The following is a 14,696-nucleotide window of genomic DNA, read 5'->3' on the forward strand; positions in this document are numbered from 1 at the left end:
CTTTCCTGGGCACAGATCATCTGCAGAGAACTGCTTACTGTCTAAGTGCGAATTAAATCATTGGCTGGGTAGAAAATGTAGTATTAAAAGGGATAAATAGACAACAGCCTCATGAATGGAAAAAACTGTGTAAATTATGAAGAAATCAGAGTGAGTCCCCAGATGAGGGCTCTTCCTCTCAGTTCTCAGAATCTATGAGATAAAATTTCATTCAGTTGAAAATGCTGTATGAGTTTGGTGACTTTATTATAGACCCTGGTTCTATTCCTACTTAATTTGTGACATTCCTGTGACTCCAAATAGCTGCCATTAAAAACAAAACAGCCAGCTAGATGTTTACTGTTTAGTATCAGAAGTGTGGCATTTCCCCTACCAAAATCACCAATGTCTGAGGTCCAGAGATAGAGCCGTGTTGTAATCATAGGTTAAACCTCCTGACATGTCATGACACTTAGGGGCCGGAGCCGGGATCTCTGCGCAGACGGAAGGGTGAGGATGCCAGCTTTCCACTGGATTTCAGGGTGTCCACCGCTCCGTATCCCTGTGCCCCAGATATTTCCCCATCCCATGAACCAACTGGTTCAATGCTTTTCCTCGACACCAGTGAACCCGGCAAGCTGGGAGGGTGGGTGGTGTTCCCGCCCGGGGACACGCGCTCCACAGGTGGCACCGGGCCTCGCCACCCCCTCAGCAGCACCCCCTGTTTTCATGGGGCTGCCTTAGGGCCTGCCTCAGTGAACAGTCTCATTGTTAAAAAGCTTGAAATCCAAACCCCTCACAGTGACTTCTGATTTCCCAGGGCTGAAAGGATTGTAAAAGCTAATTTGGCTGCGTGTAAGGGTGCTTGCGCGTTCCCCTGTGCAACGATCGTGAGTGACAGTTGTGCAGCAGGGCGGCCTGTCAGGAGGCCACGAGCTGCCTCCAGCTGGTCCCGGCCGGTTCCCGCCATCTCTGGCACTGAGGGGGCCCCCAGCGGGGAAAACCACCACACGCCAGAGCTCAACCATCATGCCAAAACTCCTGTCAGCCAGAGAAGCGCCTTGATACAAGGTGTGAGGGAAACAAAATGGTAGCTGCTGAGGGCTGGAGAAGCTCTGTGGGGCCCTCCATGGCAAAGGGGGCTGGGACACCCCCGAGGGATGGCGGGTGGCCCATGCCAGGGCAGGGACAGCAGCAGAAAATATTTAAGAATCAGAGAATAGCCATAACAGCAGAAGAAAGAAACTCAAGCAAATATTATCCCCAACATTCCCTGTTGCCTGTGCCCGCCGCAGAAGAATTTTGATGGAATGGGTATAAACCATGACAAAAATCAGGGAAATTGAGTCCCAGAAAGAATAGGTGTTTATGAGACTGCATCCTACTTCTTCCTCTCAACACCTAAATCGAGATCAGAAGTTTGTGTTGATTAGCAATAAATTGAGCAAAATTCCTCAACTCAAGACTGTTCTGCTTATGACACCTTTTCAGCGCCTGTACAGGACATACGGCATCCAGGATTTCAATGCCAAGTAATATGGAGGGGCCCTGCAATACATGAAGGTTCAAGAAAGCATTTCTGAATAAGTTCTCATAACATTCGTGATACATAAGAAGAAAAACCAGAGTGACCTGGTTTAAAATGACGTTGATACTCCTGGAAACGATCCACAGACCATGCTCCTGGTTTCACCTCTTAAATCATCACCAGCTCCTGAGAAGGCAACCTCTCAACTTCACACCCACCCTTATGTGTTCCCTATAAATTGATATACATGCTAATTTAAGATACACTTTTAAGACCCCAAGCTCTGCCAAGTGTGGGCCATTTTAAGCATTTCAGCCAGGCCAGGAAGACACTCATTTAGAAATAATCAGATAGCCACATCTGAAAGATGCTGCACAATAAGTCTGTGATCCTCAGGCACAGTTTAATTACATTATTTCCTGACAGCTAGGCTCTTATCACCTAAACTTCTTGAGGATCAAAGCAATAAATAAAAAAAGCATCTTTCTTCTCTTTCTCCATATGTGCGGGCCTCTTTCTTTTCTTATTCTAGATGTGTGGGCTTTGTTACCCTTTCGAGCATTTGGGTCTTCTTGCCTTCATCAGTTAAAGCAGAACTTTGTGGTTATAATATGCTCTATTCATCCTTAAAAATAAGTTTTAAGTCTGTATTCAGATGCCAAAACACTTTCTCTTGCCATGCTGATCAGGGGAGCATTCCTTGTGCCTCCCAGGGGTGCCAAGTTGGAGAAGCTGAAAATGCCTCGAAATGCTCCCTATCAAAATTGGCAAGCAAAATAAAGAGGAAATTTGTGCAAATGCAAAAATATTCCATCGGAACATACTGCCTTCAATTATTTTTGGACCCATTCTAATGTTCATGGAGGAAGCAAGAGGAATAGTAACTGTGTATCCAGTGTCGGCAGCAGGAAACTACAAATAGCACAGCACACCATGTTCCAGTTTCAGCAGCAGCAGGCTTCAGAGCCATTTCCTTACAGTGAGGAGCGGACAGACTGCGAGGCGACTGCTGCCAGAGTCTGGAAACAGAAAGCAGGAACTACGCCATCGCTCGGTTAATGTTCTGCCCTCTTGCACTGAAAGGTCGCAAGCATGTTGGATGATCCAGTGCAAATCGGATAGAAAGTGGCCCCAGGCTGCTGTAACTATGCTATAGGGCACGCTCAGCCTGAAGGAAATGCACACATCTTCATCCCTAGCTGCAGCAGTCTAGTGAGGCATTGTTATTGTTTTTACATTCCCATTAAAAAGATCAGGTTCAATTCCAAGTGCTATGGAGGCAACATACTTAGCTGCCTGGAAAAAGAAACCAACCAGATTTAGCAGCACAGGGCAGAACAAATTGATAAAAAAAGATGGAAAGCACTGAGATATCTATTTTACACATCAAATCAGGACTCCCACTGCAGGACAGGCTTCCTGTGTGACAGGAGGCAAGGCAGTTAACCCCTGTGGTTTTTAATTCCCAATTTTTAGCTTTGAACTTTTCATCCTTTGTACTCTTCATTTTGCTGCTCCTAAGCCAAACCAGCTCAACAGCAATCAGTCTCTGGCAGATGATTGCCCTTCCTGATGGACAGCAGTCCACATCATAAAAATCAGCACCACAAATGCCTTCAGAAGATTCTTATGTGCTTTGGTTGTGGAGTCTGAACTCAGGTCACGGAAGTGTTACGGGAGGAAGTTTGTACTATCAGAGCTGTCAAACCAGCAACAGACTTGTTGCAGCAGAAACAGAAATGTCAATGGTAGGCTCCAAAAGGAGTCCTGCCCCCTCCTCCATGGGGAAAGAAATTATGGTTGCAACAAGGTTGGGTGACATTCACCACTAGAATAACATCCACCAGGAAGAGGATTTCTGATATATATTTATCCAGTCCCCTATACTGCTCTGCTCAGCAGGCAAGGCAATCCCACACTTCCTTAAACCAGATGGCAAAACTGGGTTTGTAGCTGCTTTCAGTTGTAGGAGCAGCACAAAGCAGTTGGTGTGTACTTGTGAATTTGTCCTGCTGTTACTAGATTTGTCTCCAAGCTTTCTACTGGTGGATGGAAAGGCAGAAAAGCAAATGTTCACAATCTATTGGTACACAGGGGAAGACCCTCTGTGGCCTTGACTGATAAATTAGAAAATAGCAGAATACAAGCTTGACACTCCAAAAAAGATGCAAGCTCCTTTGGAACATCACTAATAATGAAGACATTTTGATTTTACATTTTTCCAATTAGCAGAAATGAGTTCTGTTTGTGCTTTGAAGGAAGTTAAAAACTTCTATAATGATCTCCTGGTCTTCCAAAAAGACCTTGTTCTTTCCTACAGATACCAAGAACAGGATCTTACTGAGACCAGCAGCAGTTAAAGTAAGGAACAGTTCACAGAATCATAGAATCATTAAGGTTGGAAAAGACCTCCAAGATCATAAAGTCCAACTGTCAACCCAACACCACCATGCCTACTAAACCATGTCTCGAAGTGCCACATCTACATGTTTTTTTAACACCACCACTACCCTGGGCAGTCTGTTCCAATGCTTGATAACACTTTTGGTGAAGAAATTTTTCCTAATATCCAATCCAAACCTCCCCTGACACAAATTGAGGCCATTTCCTCTCATCTTATAGCTTGTTACTTGGCAGAACAGACCAACACCCACCTCACTACACCCTCCTTTCAGGCAGCTGTAGAGAGCATAAGGTCTCCCCTCAGCCTCCCCTTCTCCAGGCTAAGCAAACCCAGTTCCCTCAGCTGCTCCTCATCAGCCTTGTGCTCCAGACCCCTCACCAGCTTCGCTGCTCTTCTCTGGACATGCTCCAGCCCCTCCATGTCCTTCTTGTAGTGAGGGGCCCAAAACTGAACCCAGTGTTTGAGGTGCAGCCTCACCAGTGCCGAGTACAGGGGCACGATCATTTCCCACAGAGCCCCCCATGATTACCTCTCACTCCGGCAACTCTTTGCTTTAGATTGGAGACAACAAATTGTGGATGGCATTAGCAACCTGTCAGAAGCTGGCTTCATATTAAACAGAGGAGAAGTCATCTGGCTGCATCTTTAATTCAAAGACATAGCCTGGAAAGACTGCAATTCCCAGCATGCAGGTTCCTGAACTGAGAGATATAGGCTATGCAGGATTCACCTTTGCGTTAAAGATGAAGGGTTTTGCAAGTAATTTTTCCTTATAGATGCTGAAGAGGATTTATCCCACAATTCCCCAATAATTCTTTCGCATCCATGACTAGGTGAGGGGGATTGCAGATTCGACAGTTTAGCTGCCACTCTCTGAGCCTTCCAAAGTGGAAGGAAGCTCCTTTGGAACATCACTAATAATGAAGACATTTTGATTTTACATTTTTCCAATTAGCAGAAATGAGTTCTGTTTGTGCTTTGAAGGAAGTTAAAAACTTCTATAATGATCTCCTGGTCTTCCAAAAAGACCTTGTTCTTTCCTACAGATACCAAGAACAGGATCTTACTGAGACCAGCAGCAGTTAAAGTAAGGAACAGTTCACAGAATCATAGAATCATTAAGGTTGGAAAAGACCTCCAAGATCATAAAGTCCAACTGTCAACCCAACACCACCATGCCTACTAAACCATGTCTCGAAGTGCCACATCTACATGTTTTTTTAACACCACCACTACCCTGGGCAGTCTGTTCCAATGCTTGATAACACTTTTGGTGAAGAAATTTTTCCTAATATCCAATCCAAACCTCCCCTGACACAAATTGAGGCCATTTCCTCTCATCTTATAGCTTGTTACTTGGCAGAACAGACCAACACCCACCTCACTACACCCTCCTTTCAGGCAGCTGTAGAGAGCATAAGGTCTCCCCTCAGCCTCCCCTTCTCCAGGCTAAGCAAACCCAGTTCCCTCAGCTGCTCCTCATCAGCCTTGTGCTCCAGACCCCTCACCAGCTTCGCTGCTCTTCTCTGGACATGCTCCAGCCCCTCCATGTCCTTCTTGTAGTGAGGGGCCCAAAACTGAACCCAGTGTTTGAGGTGCAGCCTCACCAGTGCCGAGTACAGGGGCACGATCATTTCCCACAGAGCCCCCCATGATTACCTCTCACTCCGGCAACTCTTTGCTTTAGATTGGAGACAACAAATTGTGGATGGCATTAGCAACCTGTCAGAAGCTGGCTTCATATTAAACAGAGGAGAAGTCATCTGGCTGCATCTTTAATTCAAAGACATAGCCTGGAAAGACTGCAATTCCCAGCATGCAGGTTCCTGAACTGAGAGATATAGGCTATGCAGGATTCACCTTTGCGTTAAAGATGAAGGGTTTTGCAAGTAATTTTTCCTTATAGATGCTGAAGAGGATTTATCCCACAATTCCCCAATAATTCTTTCGCATCCATGACTAGGTGAGGGGGATTGCAGATTCGACAGTTTAGCTGCCACTCTCTGAGCCTTCCAAAGTGGAAGGTGCTGATCCCACTCTGAAATCTCCTGTGCTCACAGCATCGCCTTGAACTATCAATACACACCCTGTGCACAACCACCCCTTGTTATAACAGTTTTTCTGCTTCTAGGCAAACTTTGTTCTTTTGTTTACAAAAAAAAAAGGCCTGAGACCAGGTAAACCCAGTAATTTGGGGAATTCATGACCCTAAACCATGTTTTGCTACCACTGAGCTTTAGAAAAAAAAATCAGTAAAGATGCATGCAGAACATCATACTGTTTATTCAGCTGCATCAGAACACCTCGTAGTGGCTTATCCATGACAGACAGCACTGATATGCTTCAAGACAAAGCAGGAGCAGTACTCAAGTAGCAAGAGTTCAATTATTTTAAAAATGCAAAAAAAAAAACCAAACCATGACAGAGAACACATTTGAATAAACACTGAAAATTAATGAAAAACTGCTGTTACAATAGAGTTATTGCTACATGCTTTCAATTCTCACGTGTTTTATTAGAGCCTCCTTTGTTCTAAGATGTGTGAAATAATTAAATAAAAGTGATCAGAGCTGGCATAGCTTCATTTGGGGAAATACATGGATTTTTAAGAATGGATATACAGTTTCTCCCTTTGATATGAATTTCCTGTGTTGATCCTTTGTCCTTGATCGATGCTATTAGAAAGGTCTTGCACAAAACATCTTAACTGAAGCAGAATATTCCCAGTGCTATACTAAAGCAACTCAAGTCATGTGTGGATGTAAATCAGTAGGAATGTTTCCATACCCTTACATCTTCAAGGGAATTTTTCAACTGCAAATCTTTATTTCTTTGCTGGCAACAGCCAATTCCCCAGCCAGATTCAGTACCTTACTGTGCTAGGTGCCATATGAACGTGCGTTGTTTATGCACCCAGCTCATCTCAATTTAAGCCTCCTTTCCATATCATCTATATAATTAGTTTTCTGACATGTTAAGATCTGATGTTGTAAGATGGCATCTACCAATTCAAAGATTTAGGGACCCATCTGTGCCCATTTTCTGTGCTCTGCCTAGTATTAGAAATTGTATGTCAGAGCAAACACTTCATGTTGACCACGGGGCTTGTCTTCTCTGTTTTAGTTTCAGAGTGGGCTTAAGTATAAAGGATGGCATGAGATAACGATCTTCTATTCGCATGGCAGTTTATTTAGTTTGATAGCTGCCTTTCCTTCCTAGCATTGGCATCCCAAGTCTGATTTTATTAATGGGGAAGAACAGTCATCTAGTGAGAATCTCGATACTGAAAAAGGCACCATATGCTAAGGGAAACTTCAGATTATAAAAGAAAGCATTTTTCACTGGCAGTATGAGAGAGTAGATGCTAGATATGGAAACAAGGTTTCAGGAGAGAACAGACATTATGTGCTCTCTCTGCAAGAGTCCATATGCATGAGAAAAGACAGAGCAAAAGATGCTAAAGCAACTTAAAATACATTGACTAAATGTTGCTCCTGAGCAATGTCTATTCCAGATCCATAAATGCAGAGATCTGTATATTTCTTCTATAGCTTAAAAATAAGAGCCAATTGTGTCAGGAACATTTTCAAAGCTTGTTTTTCTTATGTTTAGGACTATTGCAAGCCCTGGCAAATCAGGCTGCCTGTGACGTTCCACATGTGCACTAACAGAACTGGAATACTGTAGGGGGGCACCAGCGCAGACAGCTGGAAATAAGGTCCCGTTTCCGTAAGTCGGTGGCAAAGTTGCTAACCCTGCTGTCCATCAGGCTGGAGCCAGACATGAGTAGCTAGGGACAGTGGCTACACAGCTCCTGGGTGTAGGGCTCTGACGGCACTGGCTCATGGAATACCTTTCAGTGGGAACTCTTACCAAGACAGTGAGTCTTTCACTAATATCAGAAACTGAGACTCTCTCTGCTTTACAGGACCAGGCCTCATCTGTCTCTTTAGCAGACAACTCAGGGAGACCTTAAGCACCGAAATGCAATCAGGTCAGGGGATGCAGCTGAAACTAGCCTGAAACTGAGTTGTTTCACCTGAAGAGAGAAGCAGACAGTTTGGGCTGAAAGGGGTAGGTACCACCAACAAATTGAGCCCTTGTGATCTCCGAGAAGTCTTTTTCTGGGACTATGGGTAAGGGATTTCATTTATGTTTAGCAGTAAATTCTTGGTCACTCTTCTTGTAAAGCCATCTGCAAACACATGCATGTTCACAAACAGACCCCAGCTCAGTGCTGGGGTCTGTACCCCAAGGCCTCTGTCCTTTGTCTGCACAGACATTTGGAATGGGCTAAGGATGAAAGTAACACGCTTAAATGAGCCTCACTTAGACCTTCAGTCAAATGTCTCTGCAGAAGACACTAAGCTTATTGACTCCTTTCATTGTGGAAGTCTTACAGAGCTTACCTCCGGTCTAACAACACCCCCCCACCCCGTTCAAAATCTCCAGGAAAGCTCCTTACTGTGATGCTCGCTTACTGTGCTGTTGTGATATCCATAGTGTAAGTACTTAGATGGAAAATCCAGGGCACTCTGAGTTCTGTACACCAATGCGGTGTTCATGTAACTTAAATGAATCTAAATCCTGTGCAAAAATCCATGTCTAATCCATGCTTATTATGCCTGTATGATTGCTACTGTTAACTGTTAAATACCATTCATTCAGTAACAAATCCTTTTGCAGTGAAAAGGCACAGGGGGCATATATACTTCTCCTTGGTGCAAGACACTAAGGATGTGCTCTCGTTATTAATGCCGATTCTGGTTCTTTCCCCTCTTAAATATGTTTCCCACCCTCCTCCCCAGTCCTGATTAACGACATCCACAGAACTCACGCGCTTTGCATTCATTTCACATATGACAGCTCCCTCTGTCAGCTTCCCAGTATTTTCTTCATTGGTTTCCCAGTCTCATTCCCCGGGACACATTCCCATTACAGTAATTTCAAAGCCAACATTTCAGATGAAATCTTGGAGGCAACTGTAGAACAGATCAAAGAAACCGAGCGCTTCCAGCAGTGAAATAAGAGGGGAAATGGTCCTTCACTAAGTGGATTTTATCTCAGTCAGGGGAGTCTGTCCCAGGTGCTATGCCTTTTGGCATTACACAAATCCCTAAGGGGTTAATACATGTTGTAAACTGGAAAGCTCTATCATCTGCTTATGTATCACTTCCAGGGTCTTTTGACACTGCTAGAAGAAGAAAATGCAGAGGTGATGGGAAATGAAGAAGGAAGTGAAGATGTTGCTGATCTTTTTAATCTTTCTTATGCTGCTTTTCCAGAAAGTCAGCTAAGGCCCATTTCTAGGAAATGCTTCCCCACATAGCATCACTTGACTAAAGAGGCAGCTACAATTGCTCTGCTTAATGGACTGTAATAAAATAAACTGCCTCTTATTAGCAAGCAGGATCATATCATCAGATTTGTAATGCATTTTATTACAGAACATATAGCATCAGAATTTTTAAGTGCACTAGAAGGGGAAGTAATGTATGAAACAGTTAAAGTGGATATGTATCATACAAACAGAAATGCACTGATCGTTTCCCTTCTCTCAAACATTGAGATTTCAATGGTTCTTTCTCAAAGCCATCTTTCCCCCCCTAAACCACAGTGTAAATGTCCATGGTTTGCATTCTATTATTCCATCAAAGCCATCCTGCATCTTTTTAGACATGGAGCAGCTTGCAGAGCATTCCTTTCTTCTGAGGAACATGAACCTTTGGCAAGTCTAATACTCCAATAATAGCATGAGCACAGTTCAAACACTCCGATGATACACTTCTGGGATTATCTTCTCTCCCACTGACTTTGCCACGGAGCTCAAGCTTCTCTGTATTTTTTCTAGACTAACTCTGTATGGTGTTAAGTTAGATTCTAAACCAGGAACTCCTAAATTTCATCTGGTACTTCAGAATAAGCATTAATGGGTATATTGTGCTTCTGCTGGAAATCAATAGGAGTCTTCCCAATACTTTCATTAAGAATGGGAATAGGACACTGGACAAGAGCCTAGCACAGCTGGCATGTCTGTGGTTTTCCTCCTTCAGAAACCAAATGCCCCATTATTTATTTCACTAAATGAGGGCTAAGTTTAACAGTACCTATCCAGAAGAATAATTTCCCATATTTAAGGAGACCAGACCTAGGAAGAGGCCTGAAGCAGTGCTGTGGGTGAGAAGGGAGGGATGCAGTGTGTGCTCCTTGGTGCCACAGTCTCACTGCCCACACCTGCACAGGGAGTGGGATGCATGAGAATTGCTGCAACTGTTATTCCACCCTATTCCCCCTCAACCATTTTGCTTCCCACCCCCATCCTGCCCAAACTTGTCTTCTATCACTCTTGCACACACTGAAATCTTTCCGTCATTCCAGGCCTGTCACATCACCTGGGAAATGGGAGGAATGGCTGCTGTGGGGCAGGAGCTGCAATCCATGCCCTCCGCTCCCTCTCGCTACAGCCACCCACAGAGCAGCAGAACCACAGCAGCTCCCAGCAGCCAGCACAGCTTCCCATAGCCTGCTCCACAGGGAAGATCACAGGCAGAGCTGTGTTTTTCAAAGGGAAGCTTTAGTGTGGATGAGGCAGATGGTTTTGACTCCAAGCCTGCTATGTCACTTGAAGACTAGATATGGCCTGTGGTTTGCCACTGGACTTTCTACAAAGCTGACCCTATCCAAATAAAATGTTTCTCCCACCACAAAACTTCCAGTGAAATTCACTCGTGGCATTTTCTAACTACTATTGCCATCTTTAGGAGTTTACCTTTGTGTAGTGGGCCCTGCAGAAAGGCAGGAAGGAGAAGGGGAGGTGAGGACAGAAGGAACATGCAAAGTCTCCTCCGCCTCCTGTTAGAGGCTGACCCCAGTGATATTACAGCAGCCTGCTCTTTCTTTGCTCTGGTGTTACAAGTTTATAGCAGAGGTCCTTGGTTCAGCCCAGCTGATGACTATGTTGTTTATACTGAATGTGGACAACCCAGATTACATCATGATAGCTGTTTTTCATTCGCATGCATGCCGGGGTGGTAAAATTGATATGGAACCAACCCAGAACGATGGGGAAATTCCTACAAAAGTCAAGTTGGGTGCCAGTTACAAATGATTTCCAGAAGAGCTGGAAAGTGCAGAGTGTAAGGATAATTTTTGTCTTTTTTGGTATTTATTCAAGTGCAAAACATGCGGACTCTTGCCTAAATTCTTCTCCCTGACCAGATTTCAACCAACCAATTAACATTGCTCAGATAGTTCTAATAGCTGGATCTATGCTGATTGTGGGGTTTTTGTTTTAAACAGTACTCAATTTAGACTGGACTAGTTCTTCATGTTATTGATGGCTAAAAATATTTTCACTGTTACTCAGTAAAAACTCGGTTCTAGTTTCAGTATTTTATATATATGTACATATGTGTATATATATTAGTTAGTGAGGAATGAATTTGTTAAACAGTGAGGGTCAGGGCTACCCCAGCGGCTGAAATGTGTTATTTATCAGCAGATCATTACAGCCAGCGCTGCGCAGCATGTGAACTTCCTCAAGCCTCTCTGCCAAAGCTCCCCCCGTGGCTGACCTGCCTGCTGACTCCAGCTTCGAGGAGCTTCCCGTATCCATCGGGGGGCTCAACCTCACTGCACTGCTTGTGCCTATGTGATAGCCCAACTTTTCCTCTCCCTCAGAGCACAGGAAAAGAAAACCCTAAAGGCCTGACTTGGAGACAAAGTTTCTCCACAGCCAGCTCTGCTGTCTCCCACTGATTTGAGTGGGAGAAGCCCAGGGTGCGAATGCCACCACCTCCTTTTATTTTGCCAACATTATGAGTTGCTCAGCACACAACTATACAGACCGTCTGTAAGTTGTAAAACCTGTAACTTGAATAATTCATGTGTCCAGGCAGTGACTGTCATTTGTAAGTGTTCCAACAGAGGGGATCTGTAGGTGGGAAAAATGTGAAGTGATTTGCTTTGAACATCTGGGCTATTTTAATACCAAGGGGTTCAAAAATTAACCTACCTTGAAATACTGTGTGTTTTTCCTTCTCGTGTCCCCCCCTTTTTTTTTTATCCCATCCTTAAGAACTTTTAGGCAATGAGGACACCTGAAATTTTTAAAATCAGAGGTGTCCAGAACAGGAAAGTCCTTGTCCATTTTCTCCTTATAAGAACAGATTTCCTAAAATATCACCCTGTGAGTATACAGAAATATTTTAAAAGGCCCTAAAACCTTATTTGTATTCAGAATTTTATGTTGGAGTTTGAGCTTTCTCAGGGTATTAGAGTTGTCATTTGATTAGCACTAAATGACATATCCAGGTTATACGGAAAGAGCTGTGCCTCTCCCCAGGAGATGAAGACCATCCTGGCTCTGCTACCATACCTAATTGTAGAGGTTAGAGTGCAACTGAGCAAATGGAGGTACCAGGAGACTTTAAAATTCAAGACACAGACATACTGCGGTGTCTATTTATACAGTGGAGACACTGCTCAGACTGGATTTAGCTCTGAACGTTTTACGAGACAAGTACTTTCCAGTCTCAGATGGTCAGACTACTCCAAAGAGATCTGCAGAAGGCAGCTAAGGAGAATAAGCACATCAATATTTTGCTTCAGTCTATACATGCGAAATGCAAAGTAAAAGGGCCTGCAACTTTCCCTGGAATAATTTTAGGGACTCACAAACTGAAAAGATTAAAAACACTGATTTGAGAGTATTAAACGACAAAATATTTTCTATTCTTTGGGAAAATGCAGTAGTCAAGGAAAGGCAAGCAGAGCTACTCAGAGAAGCCAAAGCAAGATTGTTTGTTTAGTTAATGTAAAGTAGATGAATAAGAGATATGGAGAAGATCAACATGCCAGTTTTGTCAATCAGGATTTGCTCGAGAAAGCCAGTGTTAAAAAGGCAGCAATCACATTCTCGCTGCTGCTTCCTTCACCTCAGAAGTTTCATTTATCTGCTGACTTGCCTAAACCTTACACTTAACAACCTCAGAATAACACGTGCAAAGAACCTAGCTGTCACAATGCTCAGACTTGCATCATACCATGCTTTCATGCCTGTTCAGGAGATAGAAAGGAATAGTGTATTGGAGACTTCCCTCAACGCTACAGAACGGTGCTTTGCAACAACAACTTCTCAGACACTGACTTGATCTGAGAGCCTTTCAGCTTATAACATTAATAAATAATGATTTGCTAAATTATAATAATTTGCTAATAACATTAGCAAATAATAATAATAAATAAAATTTTAGGTTAGTAAGAAGTGGTCATCTGAATAATCCCAAAGAAACAGAAAATCCAAACTGAAGCACTGACTGAAATACAGCCACCGCCGGGAAGGACAGCAGTGAGTGATCTCCTTATAGCATGTGACACAAGGAAAAGGGAGAAGGAGAAACTGGAGCACTGAGAAGAAACACTCTGCTCTTATGCATTCTTGCATGATGCTGCAGTGACTCTTCTTTTAGAGGAACTCCTGTGAATTCAAGGTTTTCCCAATAGGAGGATTGATTATACAATGATGGAGCCTTTTCAGTCCTAGCATCCCTTAGAGATATTTAGTACATGCATTGAAAGTCTTGTGTCTTGCTCTGCACTACTGAAGATTATATTTGTTTCAGCAATGTGCTTCTCCCTGATGCTTTAAAAATAATATTAATCTGCAGCTGATTAAAAAAAGTCATCTTTGGTGAGATCCCCCTGCGGATGAGGTCTGCATTTCTTTTGCTATTCCTCCTGGGTCCAGGCAGACTCATTAGTGAAACAACTGGATGATACATTAAGTGGACAAGATTCAGAGATTGGTGCTTTTGATGGATATACAGACTAGCTAAACATCAGTCTGAGAGCTCAGTACCTTCCACTGAGAATACCCTACTTCTGTGGCCTAGAATTTTAAACATGCAGCAAAGACTTCTCACAAAACCACCTAACGAGATGTCAAGCACTTCTGCATTAAGAAAGTGAGACTGCCAAGACGCTAGCACAACACAGTTTTCTAAAATAAATTCACCAAAGTCAGTACCTATGCTTCCAGAGGCAAACAGCAGACAAACAGCAGAAGTAGCAAGAAGCCTGTTTTATTGTGTATTACTGAAATTTGTAGGTGATGTTGTGTATGAGACCTGGTTAGGGAACTCTGGTTGGTTTTTAGCCAGTCTTGTCAACAAACATGACAAGCTGCTATGCTTTGCTTGCACGGGACTTCCCTATCTACTACAGGTTCCTGAATGAGTATCTTGTGAAGAGGCAGGGAATGGGGATGTAACTCTGCAGCACTACTGCACACTTGTGAAACTACAGCTTCCTAAAGCCATGTTACTTATCTGTGCTTCTGCTGCTCTAAATGCTTTTGTACACCGTATTTCATTTTGAGACACCCTATGTTCTTTTCAGGCTGACACGCTACATTAAAAACATCTAAAAAATATGAAGTTGCAATGCAATCTCTATGGAATAATGTAATGGTAAATGTTTCTCAAATATGGTCTTGTGCTGTTGAACAGGAATCTTGGCCACTGACTCAGTGTCATGTATGAATTCAAATGCCATCCTTATGTGCTTTTTAATGCAAAACGGCCACACTGAGTGTTGCATGCTGCTGTCATTTCAGAATACTTTCTCTTGGTCTGTTTATACGTTTAACCTAAACAGAGTCTCAGATCTCACGCTGTGGGAACTAAGTGGCCATGTCCTTGGTATAAAGCCATCACTAAAGATTTTACCAGTTGCAAATCCTGTTGCGAATTCCTAGGAAAGGGAAACTGAAAATGTTGTTTGAGA

General features: G+C 43.3%; 1 protein-coding gene across 1 annotated transcript in view; it reads right to left on the reverse strand.

Annotated features, from left to right (window-relative positions):
* Window positions 1-14,696, reverse strand: part of KALRN (kalirin RhoGEF kinase) — a 363,097-nt gene that overhangs the window by 302,253 nt on the left and 46,148 nt on the right. The gene's annotated exons all lie outside the window — the stretch shown is intronic.

Source organism: Egretta garzetta, unplaced genomic scaffold (genome assembly GCF_000687185.1).
Source record: "Egretta garzetta isolate BGI_Z169 unplaced genomic scaffold, ASM68718v1 scaffold326, whole genome shotgun sequence".
Lineage (NCBI taxonomy): Eukaryota > Metazoa > Chordata > Aves > Pelecaniformes > Ardeidae > Egretta > Egretta garzetta.